The sequence below is a fragment of the Henckelia pumila genome, unplaced genomic scaffold (genome assembly GCF_033568475.1).
Source record: "Henckelia pumila isolate YLH828 unplaced genomic scaffold, ASM3356847v2 CTG_476:::fragment_2:::debris, whole genome shotgun sequence".
In the NCBI taxonomy this organism is placed as follows: Eukaryota; Viridiplantae; Streptophyta; class Magnoliopsida; order Lamiales; family Gesneriaceae; genus Henckelia; species Henckelia pumila.
Window position 1 is genome coordinate 54,586 of NW_027331837.1, and position 17,719 is coordinate 72,304.

At 37.8% G+C, this 17,719-nt stretch overlaps 1 pseudogene; it reads right to left on the reverse strand.

The window, feature by feature from the left end:
• The window catches only part of LOC140872713 (probable indole-3-pyruvate monooxygenase YUCCA7), a 66,090-nt pseudogene that overhangs the window by 39,849 nt on the left and 8,522 nt on the right, over positions 1 to 17,719 (reverse strand).

Genomic DNA, 17,719 nt, shown 5'->3' on the forward strand with positions numbered 1-17,719 from the left:
CAGGAGGCACTTGGTACTCGATTGCATCTGAGTACAGCTTATCATCCTCAGACGGATGGACAGTCAGAGCGGACTATTCAGACGTTAGAGGATATGCTGCGAGCGATAGTGCTAGACTTTGGCACTAGTTGGCAGGATTTTTTGCCTCTTGTTGAGTTTTCTTACAACAACAGCTTCCAAGCGAGTATCGGTATGGCGCCTTTTGAGGCATTGTACTGTAAGAAATGACGATCTCCGTTGTTTTGGGACGACTTTTCCGAGTCACCAGATTTGGGACCGAATTTGCTTAGAGATATGGCAGAGCAAGTTAAGGTCATTCAGTCTAGAATGAAGTCATCTCAGGATAGACAGGCGAAGTATGCGAATGTCAGGCATAGACCTCTGAGTTTTGATCAGGGAGACCGAGTCTTTCTGAAGATTTCACCTTTCAGAGGCACTGTTAGATTTGGGAAGAGAGGAAAGTTATCTCCGAGATTCATCGGTCCGTACGAGATTCTCGAGAAGATAGGCGATCTTGCCTACAGACTTGCACTTTCTCCATATTTATCTGGTATTCAAGACGTTTTTCACGTCTCTATGCTGCGAAAGTATCATCCAGATCCTTCTCATATCCTTCAGCCTGATGAAGCCGAGTTAGACGAGACTCTGAGCTATTTTGAACGACCGATTCAGATCCTTGATCGGAAAGAAAAGCAACTCAGAACCCAGTTGATTCCGTTGGTGAAAGTGCAGTGGATCCATCACGGAGTAGAGGAAGCAACTTGGAAGATAGAATCTGACATGAGACAGCGATTTTCGGAGTTATTCGGATGACGTGATTTCTTCTTACTGTCTTTAGTTCTTTATTCTATCTTATGAGTTGTGGTTCTCTTTGATTTCGAGGACGAAATCTCTTCTTAGTGGGGGAGAATTGTAACGCCCCGTTTTTATCTTAAATGAGTTTATTTGAGTTAATCGGAGATTGCAGAGTTCACGAGCCGACTTGATTTTGATCAGGGTCCTTTTTGCAAATTTTGGAAATTTCAGGGACTAAAACGCAATTATTGGATTTTATATATTATCTACACTTAGAATTGAGATTGAAAGTCTTCATCTCCTTCCCCATTCCTTCCTCCTCCATTGTAGCCGATTCCTTTTGCTTCCAAGCTTTGGGATTTCAGTCTGAGCTCGATCCGGTCGTTGGAAATTATTTCTGAAGGCAGATTAGTGATCATTGCAGTGAGAGCTCCGTTATACCGTAAGTATTTCTCCGATCGGATATGTTTTGTTTTTTGGAGGTTGTTAGAATCGATTTAGATTCTAGTATGTTGTTCTTGGCGGAATTCTGATCGTTTATTATCTGTCGGTTTTAAAATAGAGCGACGTTCGGAATTGTTATGATTTTTGGAAACCATTTTTGAAAATGTGGGTTTTGAGATTTGTTGAGATTGCCTTGTTGTTGTTGTATTAGCATTGAATTGAGTTGATATCGGTAATGAACTGCTGTCTGCATTTCCGGTTTGTTCAGTTTTTAGCCGTTATGCCGTCGGTTTGAGTTTTGGGATTTCGAACCGTTTTTGAGTTGTTGAACTTGGCTTGTAAGTTGATCATGGTAATTGATCTTTGATTTGTATCTGAACAGATTTGTTTGGAGTTTGTCAAGCCCGTGTTAGCAGCATTGTTCGTCAAGAGTTGGACGAAGATCGGTAAAGAGTTTTCCTTGAGTCGTCGTTTGTTGATTAGGTTGTATAGATGTTGATACAATCTTTTGTTGTAGCTTTCCAGAATTTGGAACTACTGCCTTGAAAGGTAAAAGCAGTCATTGTAGCGGGATATCATACTCGGAACTGTTGGTTCTCGAGTTTCCCTTTTAAATCACATATTGCATTAATACTTGTTCTAGCATGTGGAACTTGTATTTTGGTTGTTATTTGAGTTGTTTATGTGGCTTATGTTTATGTTTTGATATGCATTCATCTTGAGTCAATCTTGTTGTAGCGGGCATAACCTCCCCTTTTTGTTTAGACGTTTGGGAACTGTGATTGAGTGGCCTAGGTCATAGTCGTTTCGCCTGGTGCTAGCATACTCATTATAGTTGCTCAAAGTCTAGAGGAGTGGGATACGTGGCACCACCTCGATTGGGAGAGTCGGTGAGTCGTTACGTGATCTCATCCTCGGGATCCCAAAAGCACAGTAGCAATCCCTCGTTTATCAGATTTGATATCCCGGTTTAAAGACATGCATTTCATTACGTTGTTATTGATTTCGTTGTTGTCTTGAAAGCATGTTTATTATTGTATTACTTGTTACGTTGCTTTTATTGGGATTATCTTTCTCACCGGTTATCCGGCTGTTGCTTTGTTTTGTATGTGTACTTGGAAACAGGTGGGGTAGGACCAAGTCAGCGTAGGCCTGGCTAGCAGCAAGAGAGAGAGCTAGTAGTAAGACTCGGTTTAGAAAGTCGTGTCAGCATGTCTACCTAGTTTTATTGGAACATGTTTAGATATCGAACTTCGTTTTGTTGTTGTATTGATTATGCGAGCCTTTTCGACATGTTATCATCACATATTCTATATTTGGAGCGGTTGTATGACTCCAGTACTTCATGTATTAGTTGGAGAACTTGTGATTGCAACGCATGATATTATTTTGTGGGTTTTGGACTCAAGTTTCTAGCATGAATTCTGCTATTTTTGGCTCTGTTTCTGTCGCCGCTCGATCGGCAATATGTTGCGGATCGAGCGAGGGCATTTTGATGCAGTTTCTGTGTTGGAATTTTTGTGGCTCGCTCGATCCGCAAGATCTTACGGATCGAGCGAGGGCTGGTTTTCTCGGGCAAAACCTTTTGAGTTTTGGCTCGCTCGATCGGTAAAATCTTACCGATCGAGCGAGGCACTATTTCAAAAAAAAATATTTATTGCTTTTAACCTTTGGTTATAGTATGCCTTATTGTTGTTTTATCCCGAGATTAGTTGTTTGAAACCGAGGTCTCACAACTATTCTCAATTCTCGAACAAAACAAACGGACTGGCGCAAACTATACGGAATGGTTCCGTAAGTTAAAGATTGTTCTAAGTTTGGAAAAGGTTTTCTACGTGTTAGAAAAGCCTCCTCCGAAAGAAGCACCGGCTGATGTGAGTCCGAAAGAATTGGCCAAACTTGACAAATGGTGGGACCATGATATCAAGGCCAAATGTTACATGCAGGCTTCGATGTCTGATGAACTTCAGAGGCGATTTGAGAATGCAATGAATTCTGTTGACATTCACGATACTCTCAAGGAACTTTTTGGAGCTCAGTCAAGATCGGAGAGGTATGCCACCGTCAAAGTGCTCATGACATGTCGCATGCGAGATGGGACTTCGGTCCGTGAGCATGGGGTACACATGATTGGGCTCATTGAAAAGTTGGTAACACTCGATTTGACATTGGAGCATAAACTAAGCGCGGACTTGTTACTTCTTTCTCTTCCTTCGTCATTTTACGGCTTTGTGATGAACTTCAATATGAACAAGATAGAGGCCACCCTTGATGAGATGGTCAATATGCTTGTGACTTATGAGGCCACATTAAAGAAGGATAAACCGGTACTCTTGGTTGGTTTCTCTTCTAACTTTAAGAAGGGGCCAAGTGGAAAGGGTAAGAAACGTTCTGCCCCACCCAAGAAAATTTTACCAAAGAAGAAGAGCAAAACAAAGGCTTCAAACGTGAACGGATCTGAAGACGTTTACCATCACTGCAAGAAACCCGGTCATTGGAAACGTAACTGCAAAGTATATCTCGAGCAGTTGCGAACTGCAAAGGGTATGCTTTACATTGAAATAAATGTTTCACTTAATACTACTTCTTGGGTATTGGATACTAGATGTGGATCTCACATTTGCAATGATTTGCAGGTGATGACAAGAAGTCGTAAGCTTAGGATGGGTGAGACCCAGCTAAGGCTCGAAAATGGTTTTAGATTTGAAGCCAAAGCTGTGGGAGACGTTTATTTAGTTTTGCAGAATGATTTTAAGTTATTTTTGAGAGATTTTTTATTTGTGCCAGATTTGGTTAAAAACATTATTTCTGTTTCTATGCTTGATAGATATGGTTTTTCTTGCAATTTTGTGAATGAGATTTGCAATATTTACAAGAATGAATGTTTGATTGGATGTGGACAACTTGAAAACGGTCTATATAACTTAAAATTAAAAGACGTACTAATTAATTATGTTGATAAACCGGTAACAACAAATAAAAGGAAAAACGATAGTCAAAACCCGGCAAACCTTTGGCATGCTAGGCTAGGTCATATTTCCTCAAGGAGGATGAACAAGCTAGTGGGAGAGGGCATGTTTGATATGTCTGATATTAACTCTCTACCTACTTGTGAGTCCTGCCTAAAAGGAAAAATGACTAAATCTACTTTCAAAAGAAAACCTGAGCGTAGTCAAAATCTGTTGGATTTGATCCATACAGATGTTTGCGGTCCATTTAGTATTGGTACTAAATTTGGTCGCACCTACTTCATTACCTTTACTGATGATTATTCTAGGTATGTGTATTTATATTTGATGAAATATAAGTCTGAAGCATTTGAAAAGTTCAAAGAATTCAAGGCTGAAGTAGAAAACAAACTAGGTAAGAGTATTAAAGCACTTCGATCGGATCGAGGTGGAGAATATTTGAGTACCGAGTTTTTGGACTATCTAAAAGAGAATGAGATTCTCTATCAGTGGACTCCTCCTATGACACCTCAGCTTAATGGTGTTTCGGAGCATCGCAATCGAACTTTGTTGGACATGGTTCGATCCATGATAAGCTTCACTGAGCTCCAACCTTTGTTTTGGGGCTATGCGCTTGAAAAGACGGTATTGTTGTTGAACAATGTCCACATTAAAACAGTGGATAAAACTCCATACGAGTTATGGAATGGCAAAGCCCCTAAGTATTCGTACTTAAGGATTTGGGGATGTCCTGCTTACGTGAAGCGGATAGTGGGAGATAAGTTGGATAGTCGATCCACCTTATGTTATTTTGTAGGGTATCCGAAGAATTCAATTGGATATTATTTCTATCATCCTACTGAAACAAAAGTGTTTGTTTCGAGGAATGCCACCTTCATGGAGAAGGAGTTCTTACTTGATAAGAAAATCAAGATGATGGAACTCGAAGAAATTCGAGAAGAACCCGAGATTCAAAATAACGATCCCACACCTCAGGAACCATTAAACGACACACCTCTTTCTAGAAGATCCGAGAGGACTTCTAGACCTCCTATTCGATATGGTCTACTTATTGAAGGGGATCAAAATGAACCCGACATTGGATGTGATCCAAGAAACTTCATGGAAGCAATTTCTGATGCGGATTCAAATTTATGGCTTGAAGCTATGCAGTCGGAAATAGACTCGATGCATACAAACCAAGTTTGGTCTTTAGTAGATCCTCCCGATGGAATTGTTCCAATAGGGTGTAAATGGATCTACAAGAGAAAACTTGGGCCTGATGGTAAGGTACTGACCTACAAGGCACGATTGGTCGCAAAAGGTTATACTCAAAGACAAGGAGTTGACTATGATGAAACCTTTTCACCAGTCGCAATGTTCAAGTCCATAAGAATCTTTATTGTCATAGCAGCTTGGTATGACTACGAGATATGACAAATGGATGTGAAGATTGTATTTCTTAATGGAAACATTAAGGAAGAGATCTATATGATGCAGCCAAAGGGATTCACATCCATGGAAAGCGAGCATAAGGTATGCAAGCTTCAGAGATCAATTTATGGTCTCAAACAGGCATCAAGAAGTTGGAAACAGAAATTTGATGAAACAATAAAGGATTTTGGTTTCATCAAGAACCCGGAGGAACCATGCGTGTACAAGAAAGTAGTTATGGATGCTGTGACATTCTTAGTACTTTATGTTGATGACATCCTACTCAGTGGGAATGATGTAGGGATGTTGCAGTCAACAAAGATATGGTTATCAGTGAGATTCTCGATGAAGAATTTGGGTGAGGCGTCCTATATTCTAGGAATACAGATCTATAGAGATAGATCTAAGAGAATGATAGGACTCACTCAAGCATCCTACATCAACACCATATTGAAAAGGTTTTCTATGGATGAGTCCAAGAGAGGACATCTACCTATGTGTCATGGAGTTTCTCTATCCAAGTCTATGTCTCCCAAGACTGACGAAGAGATAGAGAAAATGACACACATACCATATGCATCAGCCATAGGTAGTATCATGTATGGGATGATATCTACCAGACCGGATGTAGACTTTTCTCTGAGTGTCACGAGTAGATATCAGGCCAATCCTGGTCAAATGCATTGGAAAGCTGTGAAGGATATTCTAAAGTACTTGAGAAGGACTAAGAATATATTCATGGTTTATTAAGAAGAGAATTGAAATTGGAATGCTATACCGACTCTAGCTTCCAAAGTGACGTGGATGACTCGAAGTCAACCTCTGGATTTGTATTCATGCTCAATGGCAGTGCTGTCTCTTGGAAGAGTTCCAAGCAGGACACCACAGCGGATTCCACCACTGAGGCAAAATACATTGCAGCATCAGTTGCTGCTAAAGAGGCCGTTTGGATGAGGAATTTCGTCCAAGAGTTGGGCGTAATTCCTGAAGCTGTTGGTCCAGTCCCGGTGTACTGTGACAACACTGGTGCCGTTGCTCAGGCAAAGGAACCAAGGTCTCATCAAAGATCCAACCACATACTGAGGAAATACCACATCATCCGGGAGATCATGGAAAGAGGAGACATCATTGTCGAGAGAGTGGCCTTTGCAGACAATATCGCTGATCCACTTACTAAGCCCTTGCCAGGACCATTGTTTGACAAACATCGCGAAGCAATGGGACTACGTAGTATGACTAGTTGGCTATATGTCAAGTGGGAGATTGAAATAATTGATGCCCCGCTAGCCAAGTTGTGGCTAAGGGCTTTGAGAGTCTCTTATTGTAAACAATCTTTGTTTAATATAATTTACATTCATTAATGACATTTTTTTTTATCTTTCTTCATAATGTTATATTATGATATACTATTGTTGTTTTGATAAAGACCTTGAATATACTATAGTATAAGTAAGATGAGATAGTGAATAAAGAGAGATCACTATCATGAAACACATCTTATAGTCACTGTATATTCTAAACAGTTCCTAGTCAATTGAGCCGTCCGCAAATAAGGATAAGAATCGCTCGAGATCGAGACTAGAATTTGCGATGCCAAGTACCACGTTTCATTGGTATGGAACATAGAGATGTTCAAAGCATGCAAATAGATATTCATATGATGAATGATCGAACTACCCTATTCGGACTTTCCAAGTGGTTATTATTAATTGAGTGGATAAGTCCACGGTTTTGGTTGTACTCCATTAGTCCTTACTACTTGAAACAGCATGGAGACTCTATATGCTAGTACTATACTTTGACTCGTTTACCGACTATATGAGGGTCATCAGGTGTCGGGATTGGGTACAGTTACGACACATATAGGAGTCGATGCTTTGTTGTCAAGGATTCACCACACGCTTGCGAGTGTGGATATCCTATGCGATCTGAGGAGATATTAGTGTGACAAAATCTCTGGCCAGAGTACTCGATGTGATTTAGGTTACTTGGTTTCCTAGTAGCACATGCGATGTCACTATTTGATCTTCAAGATGCATTGCATAGTTATCGAATTTCGAATGACTATCGATGTACCAATGGTTGTTGATTCGATCGGGATATATGGATGAAGAGACCGTACTGTACGCTAACCAAAACCTACTGGTTCTTGCAGGCACTATCAGTGATACCTAGGAAATCATGGGGCGATGTTGTTAGGCACTCTTACCATGATTCGATGGGTAAGTCGGAAATTGTTGTTCCGAGTCACAAGGAGTTGTGAGCCCACGACTAGCTGTATCCCTGAACCATTGAGGGTCACACAAGTAATGGATTACTAATCCCCGTTGAGATAGTTAAATTTAAAGAGTTGAATTTAGCGAAAGAGAAGTTGAACTTCTTAACTAAAGGGAGTGGAATTTTCTAAAATGACATAGGGATGGGCATTTTTGGAAATCACTGAATTCGGATTCAAAAAAATTATCTTGACTTTAAAAGGTGCAGAAATGGTTTCTGTGCACATTGGTGAAATCAGTTTATCAATCGGAGTCATGATGAATTTTATATTAATTTCTATAATAACAGGCTTGGCTTGTTGGGCTTAAGTTATGGATTATGGGCCCTAAGGAGTTAGTGTCCTAATAGACATATAACTTAATCCAGTCTAGAAATTATAAATACATGGTATGCAATTTTCGAAAATCATAAGTTATTCCAAGCTTTATTTTTTGAAAATTACACAAAATAGAAAAAGGATTTTTCGAAAATCCACTCTCCTTTTTTGAGAGAATTCAGTCTGTGATTTTTATGAAAAATTACATTCTGAATTGACAGATAAAATCTGTTTAATCTCTTCGATAAACATTTGATTGATTTCTAGTGCAATCAATCAGAGGGTTTTAGTTTTTTGTTCGTGGACCTAATTCCGGAGATTGATCGAGCAGTCATCAGTTCCTAGGATTTACAATAAGAGCAGATTTAATCTGTTGGAGTCCATAATCAAGCCATAGCTTGAAGAGGTAAAATATTAATTGTTATTATTATTTTACTTACATAATTTAATCGTTAGGATTTGATATCCATGATATGGAATCGTTCCATATAAAAAAAATTTTAAACTTCCGCGCACCGGGTATCAGATCTATGATCTGAAAACGTGTTCCAACAGACCAAGCACAGGCGACACCTGATGATGTGATTACAGGTAACTGCTTTATTTATGGTTATCCTGCTTATGTGTTAGTAGATACAAGTGCTTCACATACGTTTATTTCTGAGCAATTTGTTTTATCACATTCATTGCCTGTTGAGTCGTTATCTACTGTTGTATCAATCTCTTTACCCCTGGGGAGCGGTATTGTATCTGTGAAATCAGTCAGGAATTGTATGCTACAGTATGAGGGGAATGAGATTGAAATAGATTGTATTGTGCTTGGTTTGTCCGAATTTGATTGTATTATCGGTATCGACATGTTAACCAAGTACAGGGCTACAATTTATTGCTTTTAGAAGATTGTGAGATTTAGACCAGAAATGACAACTGAATGGAAATTTTATGGTAAGGGTTCACGAGCCAGAATTCCTTTGATATCTGTTCTTTCGATTACTAGTTTATTGCAGAAAGGAGCAGAGGGATTCCTCATTTATGCAGTAGATGTGTTGAAAACTAGCCCGCAATTGGCTGACTTGCCAGTGGTTAGTGAGTTTGCTGATGTCTTTCCTGATAAGATTTCAGGATTGCCTCCGACTCGAGAGGTAGACTTCAGTATTGAATTAATGCCAGGTACGCAACCAATTTCTAAAGCTCCTTATCGTATGGATCCCATTGAATTGAAATAACTGAAAGAGCAGTTAGAAGATCTTCTTTCCAAATGGTACATCAGACCAAGCGTTTCACCTTGGGGCACTCCGGTTCTGTTTGTACGAAATAAATACGGTTCAATGAGGATTTGCATCGATTATAGGCAACTGAACAAGACAACGGTAAAGAATCGATATCCTTTGCCTCGTATAGATGATTTGTTTGATTAGTTGCAGGGTTCATTGGTTTATTCAAAGATTGATCTACGATCCGGGTATCATCAATTGAGGGTACGAGATGAAGATATCCCTAAGGCTGCATTTAGAACCAGGTATGGACATTATGAGTTTATAGTCATGCCTTTTGGTTTAACAAATGCACCAGCCGTATTTATGGGATTGATGAATAGAATATTCTAGAGATACTTAGATGACTTCGTCATTATTTTTATTGATAATATTTTGATATATTCCAAGAATCTGTGTCATCATGCTGACCATTTGAGAATTGTTTTGAAAACTTTGCGAGAAGAGAAATTATATTCCAAACAGTCAAAATGTGAGTTTTGGTTGCAGAAAGTTGTGTTTCTCGAACATATCATTTCAGGTGATGGTATTTCCGTGGATCCGAGCAAAGTTGAGGCAGTGATTAATTGGCCGAGACCGACATCTGTACCAAAAATACAAATTTTTATGGGCTTGGCAGGTTATTACCGTCAATTTATCAGAGATTTCTCTTCTATTGCAAATCCTATTACGCAGTTGACACAGAAAAATGCACCGTATATTTGGTCTGAAGCTTGTGAAGCCAGTTTCCTTGAACTAAAGAAAAGATTGTCGAGTGCACCAGTCTTGACAATCCCTTCAGGTACTGGTGATTTTGTTGTATATTATGATGTTTCTCACAGGGGACTAGGATGTGTTCTTATGCAGCAAGGTCATGTTGTTGCGTATGCCTCAAGACAATTAAAGCCGCATGAAATCAGATATCCAATTCATGATCTTGAATTGGCAGCTATTGTCTTTGCATTGAAGATTTGGCGACACTATCTGTACGGTGAGAAGTTTGAAATATTTTCTGACCATAAAAGTTTGAAATATCTATTTACACAGTCTGAATTAAACATGAGGCAATGAATATGGCTCGATTTATTGAAATACTACGATTGTGAAAATAAATATTATCTCGGAAAGTCCAATACAGCTGTTGATACGCTTAGTTGAAAGATATGTTCTCTTTATTTATCTAATATTGGTATCTCTCATTTAGTATATGACTGTTGTACTTCGGGATTACTATTTGAAACAGATGTGAAAGCTATTCGAGTATGTGCTATTCGAGCTGATCCATATTTGTTGGTTAGAATCAGAGAAGCGCAGAAAAATGATCAAAGTATTCAGAATTCGATTGAGATGGTCAGAGCAGGACATCAATCCGAATATAAAAGGTCAGTGCTGATGAGGTTATTTATGTGAATAACCGTATTGTTGTGCCGAATATTTCTAAGTTGAGATAGGATATCTTGAAAGAAGCTCACTGTAGTCGATTCAGTATTCATCCTGGAGGCAAAAAAAATGTACAATGACTTGAAGAATCAGTATTGGTGGAAGCAAAATTTGTAGCTAAATGCTTGAATGCCAATAGGTGACGGCTGAAAGAAAGAAACCAGGTGGTTTACTGCATAGTTTATCCATTCCTGAATGGAAATAAGATCATTTTTCCATGGATTTTGTAACGAAGTTACCACGATCATCCTGAGGATGCGATGCTATCTGGGTGATTATTGATCGATTGACGAAATCAACATGCTTCATTCCGTATAAAATGACACATAGACATGATCAAATGGCAGATTTATATGTCAAGGAAGTGGTAAGACTACACAGTGTGCCTAAGTCTATTGTATCTGATAGAGATCCTCGATTCACATCACGCTTTTGGCACAGTTTGTAACAAGCTATAGGTACAAAATTACATTTGAGTATTTCTTATAATCCTCAAAATGACGGACAATCTGAACGAACTATTCAAACACTTGAGGATATGCTTAGAGCTGTGGTTTCAGATTTTAACACTACTTGGCAAGAATCATTACCACTGGTGGAGTTCTCATACAACAATAGCTATCAAACGAGTATTGAGATGGCTCCACTTGAAGCGTTGTAGGGAAGAAGTGCAGATCACCATTGTACTGGGATGATATATATGAAACACCTGACATTGGACCTAATATGACTAGAGAGATGACTGAGAAAGTAAAACTGATTCAGAAAAAAATGAAGACGGTACAAGATCGACAAGCAAAGTATGCCAATATCAGACGAAGACCGTTGTGTTTTGAGAAAGGGGACAAGGTATTTTTGCAGATCTCACCTTTCCGAGGCACAGTTAGATTTGGCAAGCAAGGGAAGTTATCTCCACGATTTATTGGTTCGTACGAGATTCTTGAGAAGATAGGAAATATTTCTTATCTACTCACTCTTCCTCCATCTTTGTCTGGTATTCACGATGTATTCCACGTCTCTATGCTTCGAAAGTATCAGCCTGATGAATATCGTATCTTGCAACCTGATGTAGCAGAACTTGATGAAACTCTTAGCTACTTTGAACAGCCAATTCAGATACTTGATCGAAAAGAAAAGCAACTCCGAACTAAGACCATTCCATTAGTAAAGATTCAGTGGAATCGGCATGGAATTGAAGAAGCTACTTGGGAAGCAGAAGATATGAGACATCGCTTTCCAGAGCTATTTCACTGATGTGAGTCTTATTCTGTTTTTGCTTATTTCAGTATCTTAGTGCATACAGATTGTTTGAGATTTCGAGGACGAAATCGTGTCTTAGAGGGGGAGAACTGTAAATCCCAAAAATTATTTAATTTTAATCCAAGAATATTTAATTTGAGAATATTTTGAGTTTAGAATTAAATTCTAATATTCTTAAAGTAATTAGGATTGAAATTTAATTATTTTGAGTTTTCGAGGACTGAATTGCAAATGGTGAAAACTTGAGGGGCCAAAGTGCAAATAAGGCATAATTGATTGGAAACTTGTTATTCTTATATGTATTCACGTGGGTATGTATGCATATAATTCAGAAATTCTTCATCCAAGAGACGAGACCACTATCTTCAGATTTGGAAGAATTTTCATAATCTTCGAACTCCGATATCTCAAGTTCCGGTTATCCGATTTCAATTCTGAAAATAGCATTGCGATCCTTACAAGAAGGACTACGAGTTGCTGTAAGTTTTCTTATGATTCAGCAGGTTTTCAAAGTGTTTATTATGGAGATATTAGAATTGATGATGTCTTGAGTTTCTTGACGTTATATATATTACGATATCAAAATCGGATCGACGATTTGAAGTTGTATGACATTAGTATGATTTCCAGCTCATGTTCGAACCTTTGCCTACTGATTTATGTTGGTTTATGATGTGTGTATTCTGATATGAGATGGGTTTGAAGTAGATGAACGTGGTGTCTAGTTATCTATCCGTTTCGGTTACCGATTTTGTATCGTCATGCCGTCGGTTTTGATTTGAAGTTGTTTTGATGATCTTATGATTGAGATGAAGATTTTATGAGTTGCTAGCTGATATGTATAGTTGAATATGACTTATTGCAGATTAGATAAGAGCTTGATCGAGTCGAGAAGTTAGCCTTCGAACCGAGCAAGATTGGAAGAAGGTTTGAAGTTAGTTTGATTGATTGAGTTGTCATGAATTGGAGCAGAATTTGATATGTATTCTTGATGTTTTATCTCAGATTGAAGTCTTCAAGAATCGAGAAGAAACGAGAAGCTATAAAACGATATCAGTCGAAGAGGGATTTTGATACTCGAGGTTGTTGTATCTCGAGTTTCCTCGAAGCAAATCACGTACATATCGTTTATGTTTTGTTTATGTTCTTGATTTAGAATTGGAGTTTATGATCCATCTCAGGTAGTAGATCTTTGATTATCTTGATGTTAATTACGTCGTGTTGGTTATGAAGCAAAGATAATGGATATTAATGTTAAGATCGTATACGAATCATGACACCGGGATTCAGATATGAATCTTGAGGCCTTGAGCGGCTTAAAACATCGATGACAGACGTCGGTTGCAAAGTTTTACTGCTTTACTTAGATCTTGAGTTGATTTATGATTGTTAAAGCATGTATATATCTTTTATACTGAGAATGATTTCTCACCGGAGTTTATCCGGCTATTGCTTTGTTTTGCATGTGTGCATGACAATAGGAGGGGCAGGAGCTAGTCAGAGACAACCTTGATAGCTCGAGAGATAATCTAGCACGTGTGGACTCGGGTCTTAGCTGAAGTGTTTGTGCAATAGCTGTTACATATGTTAGAAACAAGTGTTGGTTGTTATGTTGAGAAACATATGGAACTTGTTTGTTTCTTAGCTAGTTTGAATACTTAAACTAGTAGTTTGATGTAAGAAAGTTAGAATATTTTGCTTGAACTTGTTACTCATGTATATACCTGGTTTTGGTACTGTGTTATCTTGTTTTGGAACTGATATAGTGAATTCACTACAAGAAAAAAGGTGAAAAACAACACTTTTTCGCGTTGTTAATGTCACAAAAAAAGCGTTGTCGTAGCCAGTGATGTAAAAGACCACGCTCAAAGACAACGCAAAAAAAGCGTTGTCGTTTTGGGCAAAGACAACGCATAAAAAGCGTTGTTGTATTTGGAAAAGACAACGCTTCTGCAATGCTTAAAACGCATTGTTTATACAATAGACAACGCAGAAAAAGCGTTGTCGTTGAACGGAATTTTTTACAACAATGTCTTTAACAACACTTTAAATCTCCTTACGACAACATTTAAAAAGCGTTGTCTTTTTTCAAATAAAAAACAAAAAAAATAATTTAATTCATGTTGTGAGAAGTAAAATTTATAAAACTCAAAAACTCAAAATATTCTCAAACTCCACACTTTAAATTTATTCTCTCAAATTGTGTTTTTCTACACAAATGGAGAGACCTATTTATAGATCTCAATGGGAGATTAGTCCAAAAATTAAATCATCATCATCTACATCATCACACACTAATTTTCAAAATAATACAACTCAATATTCAAAAATTCTAATATAATATAATATATTTTCAACACTCCCCCTTGTGATGATGATCGTCATATGATGATTGTCTTTATTACGTATTTTATGCTGCCTCGTTAAAAATCTTACTAGGATAAACCCAGTGGGATAAAAACCATAGCAAGGAAAAAAGAGTGCAGCCACGTAAACTCTCCCTCATGTTAATATGAGTTATTCTTCACATATTCCGTAGATTTCGCATCCCAATGTTGTATATATGCTTTCTGAATATCGTCGTGGGAAGTGCCTTTGTGAAGAGATCTGATGAGTTCTCACTTGATTGAATGTAACAGATATCAATATCTTTATTCTTATCAAGCTCTTGAGTGTAGGCAAAGAACTTTGGGGGGATATGTTTGGTTCTATCACTTTTGATGTATCCTTCTTTCATTTGAGAAATACATGCAACATTGTCTTCATACAACGTCACAGGCTTCTTGTCTACTGATAATCCACAATAAGTTTGGATATGTTGTGTCATTGATTTTAACCACACACATTCACGACTTGCTTCATGTAATGCAATAATCTCGGCGTGATTTGATGAAGTTGTTACGAGTGTTTGTTTCTGTGAACGCCAAGAAATTGCGGTGCCTCCACGAGTAAATACATATCCGGTTTGGGAACGTGCCTTATGTGGATCAGATAAATATCCAGCATCAGCATAACCAATGATAATTTGATTGGTGTCTTTTGAGTACAAAAATCCCAAATCTGTCGTTCCTCGTAGATAACGGAATATATGTTTAATTCCGTTCCAGTGCCTCTTTGTTGGATATGAACTGAATCTTGCCAATAAATTTACAGCAAAAGATATATCAGGTCTAGTGCAATTTGCAAGATACATAAGGGCACCAATGGCACTTAGATATGGTACTTCTGGACCAAGAATCACTTCATCATCCTCACATGGACGGAATGGATCCTTTTCTATGTTTAATTATCTTACAACCATTGGAGTACTTAATGGATTTGATTTATCCATATTAAAACGTTTAAGGATCTTTTCTGTATAATTTGACTGGTGAACAAAAATTCCACGTTCTTTTTGTTCGATTTGCAAACCCAGACAGTACTTGGTTTTTCCAAGATCCTTCATTTCAAATTCTTCTTTCAAGTACATCATAACTTCATGAATTTTTTTATTCGTTCCAATGATGTTTAAATCATCAACATATACAGCAATAATTACACATCCGGATGTTGTTTTCTTGATGAAAACACAAGGGCATATTGGATCATTTACATATCCCTTTTTCATCAAGTGATCACTTAGCCGATTATACCACATTCAGCCTGATTGCTTCAACCCATATAATGATCTTTGCAATTTTACAGAATAAAATTCTCTGGGTTTTGAACTTTGTGCTTCAGGCATCTTAAATCCTTTAGGGATTTTCATGTATATATCACTATCAAGTGATCCGTATAAGTAAGCTGTAACAACATCCATAAGACACATTTCCAAATTTTCAGACACTGCCAAACTAATCAAATATCGAAACGTAATTGCATCCATAACAGGAGAATACGTTTCTTCATAATCAATTTCAAGCCTTTGAGAAAAACCTTGTGCAACAAGTCTAGCTTTATATCTGACTATTTCATTTTTCTCATTTTGCTTTCGAATAAAAACCCATTTGTATCCAACAGGTTTTACACCTTCAGGTGTGAGGACTATAGGTCCAAAAATATTACGTTTATTCAGCGAATCCAATTCAACCTGGATGGCATCTTTCCATTTGGCCCAATCATGACGAGTTTTACATTCACCAAAAGATTTTGGTTCATGATCCTCATTTTCATTTATGATGTCACAAGCCACATTATAAGAAAATATCTCATCAATATCTTCTATGTCTTTTCGGTTCCATATTTTTCCAGTATTAATATAATTGATAGAGATTTCACGATTCTCGTTAGTTTGTGGTTCTGACAGAACATTTTCATCATCAGGTGTTTCTTCTGGAACACCATTTTCTATTTTATGATCATCGTGCTTCTCTATGCCTTTTCTTTTCCGAGGATTTTTATCCTTGGAACCGACTGGCCTTCCACGCTTCAGGCGTTTAATGACATCATGAGTGTCTTCAATATGTTTTTTGAAATTTCAATTCGAGCTGGGGCATTTACAGCATGTATATATGATTTTGTCACCCCTTTTGTGTCTGCAAATGCATCTGGCATTTGATTTGCTATTCTTTGCAAATGTACAATTTGTTGTACATCTTTTTCACATTGTTTGGTCCTTGGATCCAAATGTAACAATGATGGTACATACCATGTGATTTCTTTTTCGATGTGTTTCTTTTCTCCCCCTAACACTGGAAATATTTCTTCATTAAAATGACAATCAGTAAAGCGTGCTGTAAACACATCGCCTGTCTGAGGCTCAAGATATCGAATGATTGATGGACTATCATAACCGATATAAATACCGATTTTTCTTTGAGGACCCATTTTTTATCGTTGAGGTGGTGCAATAGGCACATACACCATACATCCAAAAATTCTTAGATGAGAGATATTTGGTTCTTTACCAAATGCAAGTTGCAATGGGGAGAATTTATGATATGCACTTGGTCTGATGCGAATTAATGCCGCAGCATGTAAAATTGCATGTCCCCATATAGAAATAGGGAGTTTTGTTTTCATAATCATTGGTCTAGCAATCAGTTGTAGACGTTTAATCAATGATTCAGCTAATCCATTTTGCGTATGAACATGAACTACAGGATGTTCAACAGTGATTCCCATTGACATACAATAATCATTGAAAGTCTGGGATGTAAATTCTCCAGCATTATCAAGTCTTATTTTCTTGATTGTATAATCGGGAAATTGATTTCGCAATTTTATTATTTGAGCCATCAATCTTGCAAATGCCACATTCCGAGTTGACAATAAGCATACATGTGACCATCTGCTAGAGGCATCGATCAATACCATAAAGTATCGAAATGGTCCATATGGTGGATGAATTGGCCCACAAATATCACCCTGAATACGTTCAAGAAATATGGGTGATTCAGTTTGGATTTTAGCTGGTGATGGTCTTATAATAAGTTTTCCAAGTGAACATGCTTTACATTGAAACTTATTATTCTGAAAGATCTTCTGGTCTTTCAGTGGATGACCACGTGTATTTTCAATAATTCTTCGCATCATTGTTGAACCAGGATGTCCCAATCGATCATGCCAATTTG